Below are 20,891 nucleotides of genomic sequence, written 5' to 3' on the forward strand. Positions count from 1 at the left end.
ATGTCCTGATGCAGTTCTGTGAAGAACAGGGTATGAAGAAAGTTGTAGACTACCAGAAACAATGCTGCAGTGTTGCAAAACAGGACAGCCATGCCCCGCCCCCAGTTCCTTTCTTCCCGGAGAAGCATAATTAGCTCACAAAGTCGTGGCAGGCACCTTTCACTGCACAGACCCGATTTATGGGCTCCTCCGCTCTCACTATCCTCGACAGTGGGGCTGCCATGGGGTACTCGGCGATTCCCCAGCTGGATAAGGCATAAAGGTGCACTTAAATGCCGCCACCTGACGGAACCATCCGAGACTCCCGTCCAGGACCTGTAGACAGGCCGCCTCCTCCACTTAAAAAGATTAGGCATTTTGTATAGTTCAATCAAGGTGATTTTAAATATATATGTAAATACAAATAATCAATACATCACACGCAATTAGTCATAAATAGCCTATAAGTGAAGTACATACGATCATTACAGAACCAACACCAAAGTGTATTTACACTTAACTGAAGACTTCATAAAGGTTTCAGAAAGCATCATGCAATTTTTAGTATTGATGAGTGGGTCATAAATATTCAATGAGTTAAAAGAAACCCTAACTCTTTTAGCTTAAGGATCACATTGCAATTGACTTGCCCCTTTCAGAGCACAACATCATATATGCTTTGTCTAAGTCCATCAGGGCTTCGGTCTCGATCAGTATTGTATCAGTAAGGACATCTGGGGGACTCACAAGAGATTTTGTTCTGTAAATCTTTTTGTTATAAATGTCCCCAAATGAGCTTTCCTCAGCCATGAGTAGAAACCACAGATGGAATTATAACTAATTTCTCCACTGACTCTCCTCTTCATTTTTAAAAAAAACTTCGTTGACTTTCATGTTTGAAGAATCTTCTCTCCATAGAGTGCAATCAATACTACCAGACAACAACATGAATTATTGATACACATATCCATCTGTCCTCTGTCTGCACTGCAGCTGAGAGCTACGGCCTCATTATGAGGAGACTAGCATCTTTATACACTGAGCGCGGCCGTTTTCCGATAGATTAAGCTCCATTAAAACAGTTTTAGAGTGACATGCTCTTCAAGATGCGATTGTGCTGTCAAGGATGTGGGCAATCCAATTTAAGGATGCTTGTAGATGGATGAGAGGCTAGAACCAACAACCAGAAACATGGCAAAGTGTAGTTTAGCGGCAGAACAAGGTCAATCTTTCAGTCATATATAACGCCCAACAAGATCACTGTAAGGCAGTCTGTTAGAGTGTGTGTGTTGAAAGCATTTACTGTCATCTAAAATAGTCTGGTTGAGATGTACGACATCACTAACTTTTGTCCTCAATAGCAGTTCATCCGCAGACATTTAAAAAACTACACCAAAGGAAGTCAAACCAAAGGTTGTAGACTCTTGTAAGTAATTGTTCAGGGGGGATGTCAGTTAATGAAAATTTGCAAGGCTCCTTCTTGGTAAATCATAAGTATTCGGACAGCAATTAATTAATATAGGACGAAGTAGTTTTGTCATCCAACAAACCAGGAAATGTAAAAAGAGTGTAGCTCTAGTGGGAAGACTAGTAGCTGTACATCGTCGCACCATTAGCTAGGTAACTCCAAGCCAATCACATGTAAACCATTGCAATCTATCACATTACTGTTTCAGTGTGCTAACACGGCAACCTCCACCACCCCACCGCCACAGGTTGAGTCCCATCCTGCACCTGGGTAGGCACCTCCTTCGGATCTGATGGTTCCAACTACAACTTCTTCGGACTGCCAAACGGGGCTTAGGCCAAAGAGCGATATTACATTCCTGTTTTTATATTCATCAAAGAAATGTAATCTAAAACTTTACTCAAATCTGCAAGTCTTCCTGGCAGAAGTTTGTGTCTTATTTGTTCAGTTACATGAGCAGTGTACCAATTTTCAGGGTCCCCACACAGTGTACTCACAGAGCACAGGATATCTGTTGAAGTTCACTTCACTTGAGTGAATTTGTTAATTTGGAATGACCTGCAACGTCAAATACAGATAATTCACGAAAATTTGAATAAGATGACAAATTTGTGTATATCATGTAAATGTAAAATAAATGATCATACTTATATATAGAAATATATATATAATGTATATAATATATCTGTAAAACAGTTAAACGATGGGCAAGGAGGAGGCAAGAACCGGCTTGACAATATAAATCATAGTTTAATGGAAAACTTAAAAGACAACACAAACACACATGACGGACATGTCCGCTAACGATCTCTCTCTCCCGCACGGCCCTCTGCAGTCAGCCTTTAAACCTCACGGAGGCATAATTAGCCTAATACGGGACCGGGTGTGTAGGATCACGACCCGGCCCCGCCCTCCGCCCTGCCACATTCCTCCCTCGTTCTCTCAGGCTGGGGAGCCCCCGGCCGACGTACATCCCCCTCTTTCCCTGGGGGAGGGCGCGCCTTCCGCGCTGACTGCCGGCAGGTCATCCCCATCTACCTGGACGAGGGAGGGGACAAGGGGAGGGAAACAGAAATGATTAAAATGGGAGGGCACTCCTGTAACAGTGTAGTACCCCCCAAAAACTGTAAAATTTAAAAGAGGATAAAGGCCAACGCAGAGCGACAGTGAGAGAAAGAGGAGAGAGAGATGGAAAAAAAAAACTTACTCGCCAGTTCTCCGATACGCCGCAGCTTGTTCCTCGGCCACTCCTCCACCCTTTATCGGACGACAGCCGCGCCTCTCCGGGCGGATCCAAGGCAGTCCTCCAGCCCCTGGCGGACGGAACACCCCGCCGCGTTCTCGGGGACTAGAAGGGGTCTCCCCCGCCCCTGGCAGCGGTTCTCTCGCTCCAGGCGGTCGGCTAGGAGCCCCTCCTACCCTCGCGGTCGGCGGCCATCGTCCTCGCTCAGGTGGCTGGGCTCCTCGTTCCCCGGCAGATGGCCGCGACTGCTCCGTTGGGGTGGACGGTAGTGGCGAGAACTCTACAACGGCGTATCCCTCCTCCTTCCCGGGCCTCGGCACCAATGTAAAACAGTTAAACGATGGGCAAGGAGGAGGCGAGAACCGGCTTGACAATATAAATCATAGTTTAATGGAAAACTTAAAAGACAACACAAACACACATGACGGACATGTCCGCTAACGATCTCTCTCTCCCGCACGGCCCTCTGCAGTCAGCCTTTAAACCTCACGGAGGCATAATTAGCCTAATACGGGACCGGGTGTGTAGGATCACGACCCGGCCCCGCCCTCCGCCCTGCCACAATATCCATGTATATTCATATGAAATACTGAATTATGAATAATATTTACATTCATATAATTTGTCCTCCTAACCCACAAATTTGATGATAACTTATTGTTTATTTAGTACGGCTGATTTGAAGGTCCCCAAAATCAATTTCCACTTTGTGGAAGTGACACTGGTCACCAGAAGGAAAAAAAGAGTATCAGTTTGGAGCCATCCAAATATATAATGTTAAAAATGTCTCTAATATAAGCCTGCATGAGACAGTTCAGAAATGTGTATTACCAAGCAAGTCTTCTGGTTACTGCACAAAGTGGTCAAAAAATATTTTTCCTAGATCAATTTCCACCATGTAAACTTGCATGTCGATTTGGATGGGAATGGAAAATACAGAAGGTAAAAACACAGACATTTCCGTTTTGGAGGGCAATGAAATCACATACCTCCTCTAAATGCTAATATTACCTCACACCAACATTTATAACAATTACTGTCACGATAGGACTTTAGCAGACACTAGACAAAGCAAATAGAATTGTTTTTTTTGTTTTTTTATAATAATTTAGCTTTTAATATGCCTGCTGGGCAACTGTCCAGCAAAAAAAACTGTTTGGTCATAAGTATAATACTGTAAGGCAATAAGTAGTACTGTTATGCTGAGGAGCCAAATGACCTTTTGCACAAGACAAACTTCAACTGTTTTCAAACTGAAAAATACCACCAACAACCAAAAAGTAAAAGTAAAAAAAAAGTAATTGTAAGTCATTGTAAGCCCCGAAAGTCATTGTATAATTTGCATACCATACGCACACATACACATAAGAATGCACTCAGTCTGTATCTGTGAGAGATCATTCCCTAATTGTACTCTATCTGAAGCTCTCACCACATTGCTGGTCATTAGTAATTGTATTAATCAACACAATGTAATCAACTTTCTACAAATGATCGTTGCATCTCGTAAAGAGCTTTTCTCATGTTTTATTGAACACCCAATTAGACAGGGAATTCAGAGGTTAATTAGCATGCCATAGCTCATGTTGTAGTTGTGGGCCAACACTAAGTGTCAAACAGAGATGTGAGAGCATTTACCAGGGGATGCTTCTCACCAGAGTATGATATGCATTGGAAATATCCAGCATCAGGGTAAAGATCTGTCCTATCACAAAAACACATTTTACACAACACAATGGCTTGTAACCTCGGATGTAACCTCCGTTCCCTGATGGAGGGAACGAGACATTGTGTCCTCCCGGCCACGTCGCTGAACCGAGCCACTGTTGCGGCCGAACCTCATTGTCGGCTCCTCAGAAAAATCCTGAATGAAACAGACGCATTTCCCTCCCTTTATACCCGTATGTCCGGGGGCGGGACATGCAAAAATTCTGTCTGCCAATTTGTCATTGGCCTTTTCTCATAGATTAGAGATGCAAAAGGCTCTCTAGAGAGACCCCTAGTGTCGCTTCTTCGACACAGGTCTCGTTCCCTCCATCAGGGAACGGAGGTTACATACGTAACCTAGACGTTTTTGTGTTTAAAAAGTAAAAAAGAATGGATGCAAATATTTACATTTATGCATTTGGCAGACGCTTTTATCCAAAGCGACTTACAGTGCAATTATTACAGGGACAATCCCCCCAGAACAACCTGGAGTTAAGTGCCTTGCTCAAGAACACAATGGTGGCAGCCGTGGGGTTAGAACCTGTGACCTTCCGATTAATAGCCCTGTGCTTTAGCCACTACGCCACCACCACGTGTGGCGTAGTGGCTAAAGCACAAATGTACATATATTGTTTGATATCTTATAGATCCCTACATTTCATTTGATATTTATGAATTTGTTGCATTTTGAAACTCTTTGTTTGACAGTTTAACATCGTGACCTCTTGCTGTAAAGGTAAAGTTACATGTGCTTCCAAGTATAGCATGCATTTTAAAAACTTCTAATGAAATTATTTAAAAACATAAGTAATGTTTACCCTGAGTATACACATTTATGTTAGATTTTACTTTCTGGAGTGTCTATTTGCACCTCGGTGTAAATAGCATCTGTCACACAGTGCAGCAATTTGCACCCAAATAGTCTAGTGGAACCACAGAAATGAAACATTAGGCATAGCTGTAGTGGTGAGGGGATAAAGACAGTGTGTAAATGTGTACTGTCATCCTAGCGACTGCGGTGCAAATCCACATTTAGTCCCACTCTTTTTCCCATCTGATTTCCTGTTCCCACTCTTAATATTTCCTTTAATACTACTTATAACAGATAAACATTTATATAAATGTTGATTTAATCGCAGTGATTTGGTTATGGTGAATGTCAGAGAGTGCACACTATAGATAATAAATATATATATATTTATTATCAGTCAAAAGTTTTGAAACACTTGACTGAAATGTTTCTCATGATCTTAAAAATCTGATGATCTGAAGGCGTATGCTTATATGTAATAAAAAAAAAAAAACATTTTTGATAAGTTCATTGATGACTTGGACAATGTAATATAGAAAAGCAGCCAATAAGTGCCCAACATAGATGGGAACTCCTTCAATACTGTTTAAAAAGCATCTCAGGGTGATACCGCAAGAAGTTGGTGGAGAAAATGTTACGAGTTCATGTCTGCAAATTCTAGGCAAAGGGTGACTACTTTGAAAATGCTAAAATATAACACAGTTTTATTTATTTTGATTTTGTTTAGTCACAACATAATTCCCATAGTTTCATTTATGTTATTCCATAGTTTTGATGACTTCACTATTATTCAAAAATTTGGAAAATAATTATAACAAAGAATGAGTAAGTGTTTCCCATAAAGAGGACTTCTTTATATAGGACACGATGTATCTCAAGGGTCAGTGCTAGTTTTCATTCTTGGTGTGAACTGGCCTTTATTGACCTAAAAAAAAATAAATAAATAAAATAAAAAAAAACATTTCAATATTTCTTCTGGTATTTTCTCTCTGTTCATCTCATTTTCATTAACAGCAATATGTGTAGCCTGTATTTTTCTTGTAAAATATTTTCTGAAGAACTGTAATGTTTTATACATTTTTACACATTTTTCATGTCCAATGTCATAAATGAGTGCAGATGTCAATTGATGTGATCTCATATATGACCGTATGTCATGCAAGTGACTGGGGATTAGAAAAGTAATGTGATCATATGATAGTGTCTGTTTTCATATCCATCCGAACATGACTTATTATTTAAGGCTCATATTAAGGGGTGGGAAACGTTCACTGTTTGTCCCATAAGATAAATCATTGAAAGTTGTATAGCATAAAAAAACAAACCTCCCAAACAAACCAAATAAATATATTAATGAAAAAGAATGAACAAATGAAAGAGTGAACAAACCGAAAATGAGCAAAAACAAACAAAGCAAACAAACAAACAAACACAAGAAATAAAAGATATATAGTATATAAAACAAATAAACAAAAAAATAAAATGAAAGAAAACAAATGAAAAAAAAAATGAATAAAAATAAACAAAAAATCTAATTAGGATAAGAAAGAATAACCAAATGAAAAGAAAACAAAATAAAGCAAAATTATTATAGAATAAACAAACAAACAAAACCAAGTAAACAAACAAACCAAAGAATAAATAAATAACAATGATCCAAAAAAACAAGCAAACATGTGAAGGAAAGAACAAATTATGAACAAACGAAAGAAAATGAACAGAAGTTAAATAATATATAGAAGCAAACAAAGAAATGAAAGATTAAATAAATGAAAGAAAACAAACAAACAAAAGAAAACAAAACAATACATGAAAATGAACAAAGAATCAAAAATAGAAAGGCAATAATTAACAAATGAAAGAAGATGGACTGATGGACAGACAGATAGATAGCTTTAATTCATATTTATTTTCTGGATTGTCATCTATAATTCCCAGATGTACGTGCCTGATCACGGATGGGTTCAGATATTCTCTAAATTGTCTCTGTCCCCAGACACTGACGAGAGAAAGCGATGCCCCTCAGGACTGCACCTTCAAAATGTAGGTGCCGAAAAGCAAAGCATTAGCCATTAGTTTCACTCACTTCACCACTATTCGCACAGCTCTTGATAAATGAGGGCTGTGCAGAGAAAACTAGAAATAAATACTTCAGAAAGTATTGCTTTACAAAGCTCAATGGGCTGACTTCTAAAATGAGCGTTATTTATGAGCAAATGGCCCGCAGGATGACAAAGCATATTATTTTTAGCATATTTCATGCAATGGGATAGCAGTCGAAATGGTCAGTGCGAGAGATGGCCATATCGCAGAGGACGGGTGCACAAAATTGGTCAGTGAGCAGCACAGGTGGAGAAAAAATGAAAATCAATAACCAATCTACGAGGGGAAAAAAAGCAGGACAGAGTGTAACGTTTGGCGAGGTTATCGTAGCAGCTCCTGTAAATGAAGAGTCCTGCAGAGTGAACGGCGGCTCATGAGATCGGTTTCACGGGGTTAGAGAGGTCATGGAATGGCTGAGACTATCTGTATGCATCAATGTCATTCAAGACACACACAACCGTAACCAGACAGCAAAAACATGTGTTAATGTGGTGACTGACTGCAAAGTGTTACCACCTCACTGCATTTCTTGAACGCTTGGACTTCATTTGCGATATTGCAGATCATTTTGTCACTGTACGTGTGTGTAACATTTCATATTTTGATATGGAAATGCATTTAACTTAAGATGTCATTTTAACAGGACTGAAAAGATGGATACAAACGTATGTCTTTAAAGAGATCACCCCTAAATTCCTATTGGATGAGCCATGATCGTTATAAAATTGCAAAAATATGCACACGTCACCACACATCATTTGAATCACATCATAATGCAGCAAGTTGCTATAGTAAATGTTAACACACTACAAAGGGGGCGTTCACAATGAAAGTGTTTTTGCATCTGTTCACACAATATTTCAATTGTTTTCCTATGTAATCATGGTCTAGACATACATATTTGGTCGTAGTGTTACACCTCGCTGTTTTTTTTTTTTTCAGAATCCTATACAATCTACGCAAACACATGCACGGATTCTATAATACACTGCATACCATAATATGCACACCTCATCAAGATCTGACAGTTATGATGTCATGTTAATGAGTTTCACTTCTCTGTTTAATCTAAATTGAATATCAGTCATGAACTCGATCGAGAGTTACTGAGGAGGCTGAGCACAGAGCAATCAAATAACATCTCAACTAAAGGAGATATTAGGCAGAATGACAGCCTCAGTCACCATTCACTTTCATTGTATGGAAAAAAAGATGCAGTTAAAGTGAATGGTGACTGAGGTTAGCATTCTGCTTAACATCTTTTGTGTTACACAGAAGAAAATCATCTGGATTTGGAACAACATAATGACATATTTTTCTCTTTTTAGGTTAACTACGTACAGCATTTCAAGCCTTAATGCCTGAATCTAGAAACATAAGAATAACGTCTTGCTTTATCATTCTCTTTAAGTGTTTTATCTCAGCTCAACTGAATCTCAAAAGATGTGACCTCGTCTGTCTCCTGAAGGTCTTTAAATTGAATTCAGACTTTGCTTTCAACCTTTCGATATTTATTTTCATGCCATCCACTGGGTTTTGAAGATGAAGACCTCACATGATGAAGAGCAGAGGCAGAATAAACAGAAGCTTTAAAACCCCCAGAGCGGGCAGAGATAGAGAGGAGTGGGGAGGTGTGAACTGTTTTGATGTTCGGGAATCACATGTGGGCCCCCACTGGCCCCTGGGAGAGAAGAATGTGTAAAAGTCCAATTTGGCACAAGACATGCTTCGGGGAATATGGCAAAGCTTATGGGAGAGACACTTTAGAACACTTTAAATCACGAGTTGCTAAGAAACAAGATGGGAAAACAAATAATACATTTTTGCTTCTTGACTCCTACTGAGATATGACTTTAATTAAAGGAAACTTTTCTTGAGTTGCTATAAAGTGCACAATATCAATAAGTAAACATTTGACGGTTTGGGAAATTAAATTGGGCAAAATAGGATGGCACTCATTCTTCATATTTCTACTACACAATCAGAACATTCACTCACCAAGCACTTTACAAGGAACGCTATTGTCCTAATAAAGTGCCCAATGTGGCCTCCTGCTGTTGTAGCCCATCCGCCTCAATGTTCAACATGTTGTGCAATCTGAGATGCTGTTCTGCTCACTATAATTGCACAGATGAGTTGTCTGAGTTACCGTCGCCTTTTGGTCAGCTCAAACCAGTCTGGCCATTCTCCGTTGACCTCTCTCATCAACAAGGCATTTCCATCCACAGATCTGCCACTCATTGGATGGAATCCCAAGAGATCAGCAGTGACAGAAATACTCAGCCCATCTGGCACCAACAATCATGCCACGTTCGAAATTGAGAAACTAAGATCCCATTTTTTTCCCATTCTGATGGTCGATATGAACATTAACTGAAACTCCTGACACGTATCTGCATGACTGTTGCCACACGATTGGCTGATTAGATAATTGTGTGAACAAGTAGGTGTACAGGTGTTCGGTGAGTGTATGTTCTGAACTGTGGAGAGGTTAGTGACTGAATTTGCCTAAGGGGTAGTAACATGCTAGTGCATTGAAAAAAATACTACTTTATTTGATACATCCATCCATCCATCCATCCATCGTCAACCGCTTATCCTGTGTACAGGGTCGCGGGGGGCTGGAGCCTATCCCAGCTAACATTGGGCGAAAGGCGGGGGACACCCTGGACAGGTCGCCAGTCCATCGCAGAAAACAAGAGTTTTTGGAGAAACGCTGCCCCGGGGCGGCCGTTCCAGTAGACCTTCTCAAGCTTGTGCGAACAGTAGGCCATCAGCCCCCACATCATCATCACCACCACCACCATCATCCAAGCTCGCTGCCTCCGCCTCCCCCGCCAGCTCGCATTCTCGTCGACGCAGACTCTGGCCTTCAGCGGCTCTACGGGGGCTACCAGACCGACTGGGTGTGTGGAGGCGAGTGGAACGCAATGCTCGGCTATCTGGCGGCGCTGTCCCAGGCCTGTTTATATCAGGGCGGGCTGGAGCTGGTGGTTGTTTTTAACGGCACGCTTGGGAAGGATCGGTGGCCGGAGTGGGCGCGCCGGGCACAGGGGCAGCGGCAGACAGCACAGCTCATTGTCAACCACGTCGGGAGCAAGGCTACGCCCCCTCCGCGAGCCTGGTTCCTGCCCCCGGCCGGATTATTTGATACAGTCAATTCTTATTGCTGCAACTTCTATCTGACAAATGTCAATGTCCACATCTGTTCTTTAGCATTTTATTTGACAATAATAGTCAAAAAAACATTGTGACATTTTCGTTAACAATACATCAGCGATATTCTAATGGCAAGAATCGTCATTTTCTGTGACATTTTTCACATTAATAAAACGAGATTTATCACCAAACAGAGCAAGTTTGTGAGTACACAAGACAACAACACAATTCTTTCTTTGAGCAAAATCCAAATTAAGAGTGCGCTATGAATGAAAGTCCATAACATTTGGAAGAACGTCTGTACAAATCATCCGTGCAGCTAGACTGCAAGTGTTTTGGTGTGAAGAAATTGGTTTCAAATGTCCAACATGACCAAAAAGAACAATTGACATGTTCCTTCTGAATGTTCACATACCCTGAATTCAACTTCATTCAGCTGAAATACTGACAACTACCATCCCTCATCAGAAATGTCTGCATGAATTCAGATGTGTGCACATTTGCCTCTAGAACTGCTGACAGTGCCTTGGATGGGCAGTCTCAGAGACAATGGTTCTGGTTCTGATCCTTTTCATATTACCAATGGTGAACACAACTCTGAGGTTGCATTGTAGCGAATCAGCTCTATATTCTTCCACCATTAGGAAGCGAATCAGCTCTATGAAATATTAATAATCAATCATAACTTGTTATAATTGATTATGAATATTTGGATCAGTTAATCGGGTTAACTTGATGTAGCTACATTAACATTACAACCAAATACTCGGTTCATCCCGTGAACACTCAATTTTGGTTATTAATTAATTAATTAATAGAAATGTACATTTCCGGGGCAAGGGAAATGTCTTTCTTACTAAGTATTAAGAGCAAGTAGTCAAAATCTATGATTAGTGACTTTAGATATGAGCTTGAGACACAGACAACTTTACATGTGACATGAACAAGACTTTATTAACTAGACTAAACATTTAAACTACTCTAACATACATATACATACATTCATACAGTTTACCAAGGGAAAGAGGGCTGAAGCAGAATACAGGAAGGCAAGAAGTTATAGCATTGTTTGAAGTTCAGCAGATCAACAGCCTGAGCAAACCATCATATTAGTTCTGACACGCCCTTTTTAGAAAGGGGTTAAGGATACTTAATGTATCAAATAATGAGACTAAGTTTGATACTTGCATGTCCCATTTGAATTAAACTGTCCTGATGCAATTTGTTGAGGCTCCAGTTGATCTTTGATGATGTTGTCTTGATGAGAGAGAGAACCAGTGAGAGTCAGAGGATCTTGGTGAATGGGCAGTCGAGGCCGTAGCCTGGCACACGCTTGGGAGTCCTTGGGGCCTCCTAGTTTGGCATGATTCAGCGAGAGAGTGAGAGAGCACAAGGCTCAGAGAACCAGAAAGGCAGGAAGCCGGAGGAGCATAACAGAGCGAAGAGATAAGAGAGAGGAAAAGAGGATGAGAGGAAGTGGGCGCAGCAATTTTATACCCTCGGGAAACAGGTCCCACCTCTCATTGGCTCGACCAATGAGAAGGGTTTGGGTTCCAGGCGGGAATTTGGTTTATTGCTCTTTGTTGTAAAATTGCCCATTGCATGTGCAAGAAAGAAAATAGGAACTATACTTTTAATACTAATATGTTGTTGTTATCGACATATCATGTACACAGTCATTTCGATCTTCAAAATACCAAGTTATAGAGACCAAATATGCCACACATATGATTTTGGTTAACCATAGTATGCAAAGTCTGAAACATTAACCCATTAGTTTGCAAGAAAACATAGATCAAGCACATTTAAGGGAAAATGTGAGATGGCACATTAGATACATGTAAATATTATCACATAGATATATAGAATATATATATAGGATTAACAGGGTTCATTTCTCTTTCTCAGTAAGAGAATGAAGGGAGGGTCAGCACTTCTCTGAACATTCCTTTGGAGGTCGTAAAGGCCTCCATTACTCTGGGCAGGAGAATGATTCCTTTGTTCCGTCACAGCTCATTTGCATGTTTCTGGCTGGGTTTATGACGGTAAGAGATTTTGGGCTGAATGACTCAAAAGATGGCAAAACATAACGTAATATCATTCTACGAAGATCTTATATTCGAATTTAGCTCGGACAAATCGTAAGGTTTAATTTGATACCAAGAAAGGTATATTTAGTACACTTAATAAGGGAATATACACTGAGGCTATTAAATATGAGGCCTCAGAGTTTAAAACACACAACGAAACAGTTCTAACGAGTTTGATATACCTCAGAAATACACAACATACAGGGATTACACGTATTTCATTAGCAATATGCAGTTCTGTGTTTAACTGAAAAACACACACACACACACATTTTTACGTTCAAAGTTTCCCCCTTCCTGTCCACACGATAAGCACGTGGTGAGCATGCGGATGTCACATGCGGTTCTCTGTCAATAGTTCATTGTCTCTTTGTCAGTACATTTATTGTGCTTGTGGAGGCTGGTTGGCGCTATTTCAGTAATTAGGGGGGTTTTTAACAGTAAGTTCTTGTTTGTTCGGGAATCTGTTAAGGCCACTGATCCTCCGCCATACCTTACAGTCCCCCTTTTTCGCCAGGTGGTGTCCCTGTTGGAGACATCATCGGACGACAATCATCACAATGGCGGATGGCAGGTGAATCATGAGGGTTTTGTAGCAGGTGGTTGTTCCACGGTGGGTGATGTAGACAGTAGCCAAATCCAGGTCTCTGCAGCAGGTGCAGAGGCAGCAGGTGCCTTGACAGTGTGTCACCTGTCATTATGAAGTCAGTTCGTTTGAGGCAGGTGCTTGTTTGTGGCTGCAGGGAGTGGTTATGGGCATTGTGTAGTGTGGAGAGAGTTTCAGACTGACCTAGTACTGGTAGCAAAAGGGCAGCAGGTGGCCGTTCGCCCTCGGTTCGGCACCCAGTCACCAGGTGTCTGAAGTCTGCAGTGTTACTCTGCTCTGGCAGCAGTGCTGACTTGAGCTTGCCTGAGTGGTGTTGGGCAAGAGTCAGAGGTTTGTTCTTCCCAGTACTCCTCAGGGGAGTTCTGTTCCAGGAGCTCCTTTGCTAGTGCTAGCATCTCTTGTAACTCAGTAACAGGCGTTTCTAGCTGTCTTTGTGCAGCCTCTGTTTGGCACCTGTTTGAAAGGTGTACAGGAGGATGTTGTTGTAGACTGCTGTGGGACGTCCTGTGGTGTTTGCTGGGTGAGGCCTTGTGTTTGTTAAAGGCCTTCTGTGTCAGGTCACGCAGTTGTTGGATAGGCATTGTGTGGGGGCAGGCCATAATGCCTAAATGGTGACTTACCATAGGATGGAGGTTTCGGAGGAAAAGGCTCTTGAAGCTGGTGTCCTCCTCCATCCCAGGTTTGTTGCGAGCTCCGAGTAAGCTCGTCTGAGTCTGTGGTAGTAAACATAGGGAGATTCATGCCGACCCTGTTTGGTGTCTAGGGCAGCGATCAGTCCGTTGTTAGACTCTGAGAATTCCCTTATGATGGCTTGTTTCAGCTGCTGGTAGTTAGACTGGATGTTTTCTGGCTGTCGAGCCAGAAAGCGTCGCAACTCTGGGCTGGATGTGATCCAGATCAGATGAAGTCTATCTTGATGGTTCACACTCATCAAAGACTGCAGGTGAAAGTCAATGTCTCGCAGGTAAGCGTGGACGTCGTGGTCTCCTGCAAGCTCTGGTGTAAATGCAGGGATATGTCTGGCCATTCGGTTGAGGTCTTTGAGTGTCGCTACACGTGTCGTTTCAAGATTCGTCTGAATCAATCCTTTTCCTTCCGCGGCTGCAGAAGCTTTAAGGAAACTGTCCGATGACGTGTTAAGCATAGGGGTTTGTCTCCCCTTTGTAAATCTGTGCTTGGCTGGGGAGGTTTCTCTGCTGATTGCAAGTGGGGGAGTGAGATGTCTCTCCTGCTGTGGTTCCTTTTGCAGCAGGTAAGAGTGTCTCAGTTCTCGTTGGACCATGTCAAGTTCATCTTTGGTGTTTTCCAGCTGCTGAGTCAGCACTTTAACTTCAGCTCTGGACACATTCAGTTGACCTTCACAGGCCATGGTTCTGGCATCATTGTCCAAGAGTTCAGAATTTGCTGTTTTTAACAGTGAATCTTTGTGAAAAAGTACCTTTTCCAGGTGCTCTCTAGCTGTCTTTTCCAACTGCTCTTGTTGTTTAGCAGCTGTCAGAGCCGTTTGAAGTCTGTGGATTACCTCCTGTGACTCCCTTCTGCCAGGGTCCTTGTGTCTGTCCTGAGCCTCCATCTCTAGCTGGTCTATGCGGTTTTTAGCATGTGTCAGCTCCGTTTGGGACTCAGTGATCTGGCGTTTGAGGTTGTTTACCTCCTGTTTCAAACCTGTGAGGTTGTGGGCCAGGACGATAACCTCAGTCAGATATTTGTGCTCATACCTCTGGTTTGAGTCGTCTGTCATTAGTTCTTTTCCCTCGTTTTCCAGTTGCTTTTTGTTCTGTTGCTGAAGGTTGTCAGCAGCCATGGATAAAAGGGTGTTCCTCAAAACACCTAGCCAGTCCTTTTGGCCTGCCATCTGGGCAGTTAGGCTGAGCATCTGCAACATTTTGGCACACTTCTGGTGAGAGTAAGGGCAAGAGACTAATGCAAGATCAAACAGAATTTGGAGCTAAAGGCAAAGTGAGACAGCAAGGTGTATAATGTACAGCTAGGTTTTGCTAGGTGTGGTTAACAATTGAAATGTGTTCCTGATTATTACTATCTTAGCTGCAAATAGCAGGATGCTCAGATTTGTGTGGATCTGAGTGGCTTTGCTAAAAGAGCGTAAGCCTAGATTTAATAAATGACTTAAGATGTTTCTTTGGGTCAAATTATTTATCAGCACTTACTGATAGCATACAACAGGCTTGATCTTTGAACACATGAAGAGGAGAAAGAAAGAGGAAGAAAAGAGCTTTCCTATTAGATTGTGTCTATTAGTGGTGCTCAAAATTATGCCATAGAAATCGTCTAGATTACTAGTGTAGCTGGCTCATAAAATTTAAGCAACTTGTTGCAAATAAACACAAAATCGAGAAGAAAAGTATGTCTAGTTACTTTTGCAGTTTTATGGGGAAATAAAACCACACTAGACCAAGAGGGTTAAATGGGAAAATTAATAGCTGACTTCTATTATTAGTAAAAATAATAAAAGGACTTGAAGAAGTGATTAAAATAGCAGAATAACCTTGTATTGGGAATAATCAATAGCACTTATGATCAACAATTAGATTTGCTTTGGACATCATTCTATAGTTGGTCACAGCTGTTGCGTGTTCAAGACCACACAATGTGTTTGTCCCTCTATAAAGTTTAGTCAACGTGCCATTGAAAGTTCCCAATAACTATAAAAATTATTCTCTATCTAAACAGTTTACATGTAATTAAGTTTTTAGATTTAATTAACAAAGTAACTGCAAATTTAGCTGAACAGCGTTCAGTAAGGGATGCACCTGAAAGGTGCAGGTGAAGTTAGATGAGAAGAATTAAAGTTAAGGAAAGAGAAAGTGAAAATTCAGAAACCAGAAATGGGGTTAAAGGAAAATGGTTTAGATCACTTCACTCTGCATGCACACAAGCTGTAGATAAAGGCTTCATGTAAATTATGCTAGCAGCTAACTGTTGAAGCTATTAGTTAGCTTAGCCTAAGCTAAGGGGCTGCTAAGTTGGGTTAGCTTAGCCATCTAGGCTGGTTTGTTTACAAAATGGCGTCGGAAGGAAACACGTGCTATCTGGAGTGAGCACTTCCTGTGACAAGTCGTTGTCATGGGAACCAATGCACTTCAGAGTTTCAGTGAGTGAAACACAGGTTTGATCACCAGGAAGCTAAGCCTTTTAGATGCACAGATAAAGTTTAGATGAAGGACATCAATCTAACTATAATTTGTAAGGCCTTTATACTGTGAAAAGGGAGCATCGCCCAAATCTACATTTATATAACACTGTACTGAGATTTCTTCATCAGAAACAGGTTAAGCAATCAATTCTGGTACAGTTTACATGCCGCTGAGCTGAGATTCCTTCATCAAAACAGACTTACACTTTAATACTGAAATTAGGGTTTCTCCGCTAAAATCATATTACTCGTACACTGATACCTTTTGAAAATATGCTTAAATGTGTTAAGACTCTTTCAATTACAGTAGAGATGTCAATTCAAGCCATCACCTTATCCGCATCCAAACAAGCCAGCAACTAGTGAAGCAAATGCCGTTTCGCATGTCATGTCCTATTCTGACGGGAATTATTCAATGCACACTTTTAAGTTGACAGTGGTTCAAGCTCATAACCTTTGTTTAATCATGCCCGCATCATTCTCCACCATTATGTAGCGAATCAGCTCTATATTCTTCCACCATTAGGAAGCGAATCAGCTCTATGAAATATTAATAATCAATCATAACTTGTTATAATCGATTATGAATATTTGGATCAGTTAATCGGGTTAACTTGATGTAGCTACATTAACATTACAACCAAATACTCGGTTCATCCCGTGAACACTCAATTTTGGTTATTAATTAATTAATTAATAGAAATGTACATTTCGGGGCAAGGGAAATGTCTTTCTTACTAAGTATTAAGAGCAAGTAGTCAAAATCTATGATTAGTGACTTTAGATATGAGCTTGAGACACAGACAACTTTACATGTGACATGAACAAGACTTTATTAACTAGACTAAACATTTAAACTACTCTAACATACATATACATACATTCATACAGTTTACCAAGGGAAAGAGGGCTGAAGCAGAATACAGGAAGGCAAGAAGTTATAGCATTGTTTGAAGTTCAGCAGATCAACAGCCTGAGCAAACCATCATATTAGTTCTGACACGCCCTTTTTAGAAAGGGGTGAGGATACTTAATGTATCAAATAATGAGACTAAGTTTGATACTTGCATGTCCCATTTGAATTAAACTGTCCTGATGCAATTTGTTGAGGCTCCAGTTGATCTTTGATGATGTTGTCTTGATGAGAGAGAACCAGTGAGAGTCAGAGGATCTTGGTGAATGGGCAGTCAAGGCCGTAGGGAGCCTGGCGCACGCTTGGGAGTCCTTGGGGCCTTCTAGTGTGGCATCATTCAGCGAGAGAGTGAAGAGATAAGAGCTCAGAGAGCAAGAGAGGCAGGAAGCAAGGGAGGCTAAGAGTGAGCGAGGAAGAGAGAGGATAAGAGAATGAGAGGAAGTGGGCGCAGCAATTTTATACCCTCGGGAAACAGGTCCCACCTCTCATTGGCTCGATCAATGAGAAGGGTTTGGGTTCCAGGCGGGAATTTGGTTTATTGCTCTTTGTTGTAAAATTGCCCATTGCATGTGCAAGAAAGAAAATAGGAAATATACTTTTAATACTAATATGTTGTTGTTATCGACATATCATGTACACAGTCATTTCGATCTTCAAAATACCAAGTTATAGAGACCAAATATGCCACACATATGATTTTGGTTAACCATAGTATGCAAAGTCTGAAACATTAACCCATTAGTTTGCAAGAAAACATAGATCAAGCACATTTAAGGGAAAATGTGAGATGGCACATTAGATACATGTCAATATTTATCACATGGATATATAGAATATATATATAGGATTAACAGGGTTCATTTCTCTTTCTCAGTAAGAGAATGAAGGGAGGGTCAGCACTTCTCTGAACATTCCTTTGGAGGTCGTAAAGGCCTCCATTACTCTGGGCAGGAGAATGATTCCTTTGTTCCGTCATGGCTCATTTGCATGTTTCTGGCTGGGTTTATGACGGTAAGAGATTTTGGGCTGAATGACTCAAAAGATGGCAAAACATAACGTAATATCATTCTACTGAAGATCTTATATTCGAATTTAGCTAGGCCAAATCGTAAGGTTTAATTTGATACCAAGAAAAGTATATTTAGTACACTTAATAAGGGAATATACACTGAGGCTATTAAATATGAGGCCTCAGAGTTTAAAACACACAACGAAACAGTTCTAACGAGTTTGATATACCTCAGAAATACACAACATACAGGGATTACACATATTTCATTAGCAATATGCAGTTCTGTGTTTAACTGAAAACACACACACACACACATTTTTACGTTCAAAGTTTCCCCTTCCTGTCCACACGATAAGCACGTGGTGAGCATGCGGATGTCACATGCGGTTCTCTGTCAATAGTTCATTGTCTCTTTGTCAATACATTTATTGTGCTTGTGGAGGCTGGTTGGCGCTATTTCAGTAATTAGGGGGTTTTTAACAGTAAGTTCTTGTTTGTTCGGGAATCTGTTAAGGCCACTGATCCTCCGCCATACCTTACAGTCCCCTTTTTCGCCAGGTGGTGTCCCTGTTGGAGACATCATCGGACGACAATCATCACAATGGCGGATGGCAGGTGAATCATGAGGGTTTTGTAGCAGGTGGTTGTTCCACGGTGGGTGATGTAGACAGTAGCCACATCCAGGTCTCTGCAGCAGGTGCAGAGGCAGCAGGTGCCTTGACAGTGTGTCACCTGTCATTATGAAGTCAGTTCGTTTGAGGCAGGTGCTTGTTTGTGGCTGCAGGGAGTGGTTATGGGCATTGTGTAGTGTGGAGAGAGTTTCAGACTGACCTAGTACTGGTAGCAAAAGGGCAGCAGGTGGCCGTTCAGCCCTTGGTTCGGCACCCAGTCACCAGGTGTCTGAAGTCTGCAGTGTTACTCTGCTCTGGCAGCAGTGCTGACTTGAGCTTGCCTGAGTGGTGTTGGGCAAGAGTCAGAGGTTTGTTCTTCCCAGTACTCCTCAGGGGAGTTCTGTTCCAGGAGCTCTTTTGCTAGTGCTAGCAGCTCTTGTAACTCAGTAACAGGCGTTTCTAGCTGTCTTTGTGCAGCCTCTGTTTGGCACCTGTTTGAAAGGTGTACAGGAGGATGTTGTTGTAGACTGCTGTGGGACGTCCTGTGGTGTTTGCTGGGTGAGGCCTTGTGTTTGTTATAGGCCTTCTGTGTCAGGTCACGCAGTTGTTGGATAGGCATTGTGTGGGGGCAGGCCATAATGCCTAAATGGTGACTTACCATAGGATGGAGGTTTCGGAGGAAAAGGCTCTTGAAGCTGGTGTCCTCCTCCATCCCAGGTTTGTTGCTGAGCTCGAAGTAAGCTCGTCTGAGTCTGTGGTAGTAAACATAGGGAGTTTCATGCCGACCCTGTTTGGTGTCTAGGGCAGCGATCAGTCCATTGTTAGACTCTGAGAATTCCCTTATGATGGCTTGTTTCAGCTGCTGGTAGTTAGACTGGATGTTTTCTGGCTGTCGAGCCAGAAAGCGTCGCAACTCTGGGCTGGACGTGATCCAGATCAGATGGAGTCTATCTTGATGGTTCACACTCATCAAAGACTGCAGGTGAAAGTCAATGTCTCGCAGGTAAGCGTGGACGTCGTGGTCTCCTGCAAGCTCTGGTGTAAATGCAGGGATATGTCTGGCCATTCGGTTGAGGTCTTTGAGTGTCGCTACACGTGTCGTTTCAAGATTCGTCTGAATCAATCCTTTTCCTTCCGCGGCTGCAGAAGCTTTAAGGAAACTGTCCGATGACGTGTTAAGCAGAGGGGTTTGTCTCCCCTTTGTAAATCTGTGCTTGGCTGGGGAGGTTTCTCTGCTGATTGCAAGTGGGGAGTGAGATGTCTCTCCTGCTGTGGTTCCTTTTGCAGCAGGTAAGAGTGTCTCAGTTCTCGTTGGACCATGTCAAGTTCATCTTTGGTGTTGTCCAGCTGCTGAGTCAGCACTTTAACTTCAGCTCTGGACACATTCAGTTGACCTTCACAGGCCATGATTCTGGCATCTTTGTCCAAGAGTTCAGAATTTGCTGTTTTTAACAGTGAATCTTTGTGAAAAAGTACCTTTTCCAGGTGCTCTCTAGCTGTCTTTTCCAACTGCTCTTGTTGTTTAGCAGCTGTCAGAGCCGTTTGAAGTCTGTGGATTACCTCCTGTGACTCCCTTCTGCCAGGGTCCTTGTGTCTGTCCTGAGCCTCCATCTCTAGCTGGTCTATGCGGTTTTTAGCATGTGTCAGCTCCGTTTGGGACTCAGTGATCTGGCGTTTGAGGTTGTTTACCTCCTGTTTCAAACCTGTGAGGTTGTGGGCCAGGACGATAACCTCAGTCAGATATTTGTGCTCATACCTCTGGTTTGAGTCGTCTGTCATTAGTTCTTTTCCCTCGTTTTCCAGTTGCTTTTTGTTCTGTTGCTGAAGGTTGTCAGCAGCCATGGATAAAAGGGTGTTCCTCAAAACACCTAGCCAGTCCTTTTGGCCTGCCATCTGGGCAGTTAGGCTGAGCATCTGCAACATTTTGGCACACTTCTGGTGAGAGTAAGGGCAAGAGACTAATGCAAGATCAAACAGAATTTGGAGCTAAAGGCAAAGTGAGACAGCAAGGTGTATAATGTACAGCTAGGTTTT

This window comes from Xyrauchen texanus, chromosome 10 (assembly GCF_025860055.1).
Source record: "Xyrauchen texanus isolate HMW12.3.18 chromosome 10, RBS_HiC_50CHRs, whole genome shotgun sequence".
NCBI lineage: Eukaryota > Metazoa > Chordata > Actinopteri > Cypriniformes > Catostomidae > Xyrauchen > Xyrauchen texanus.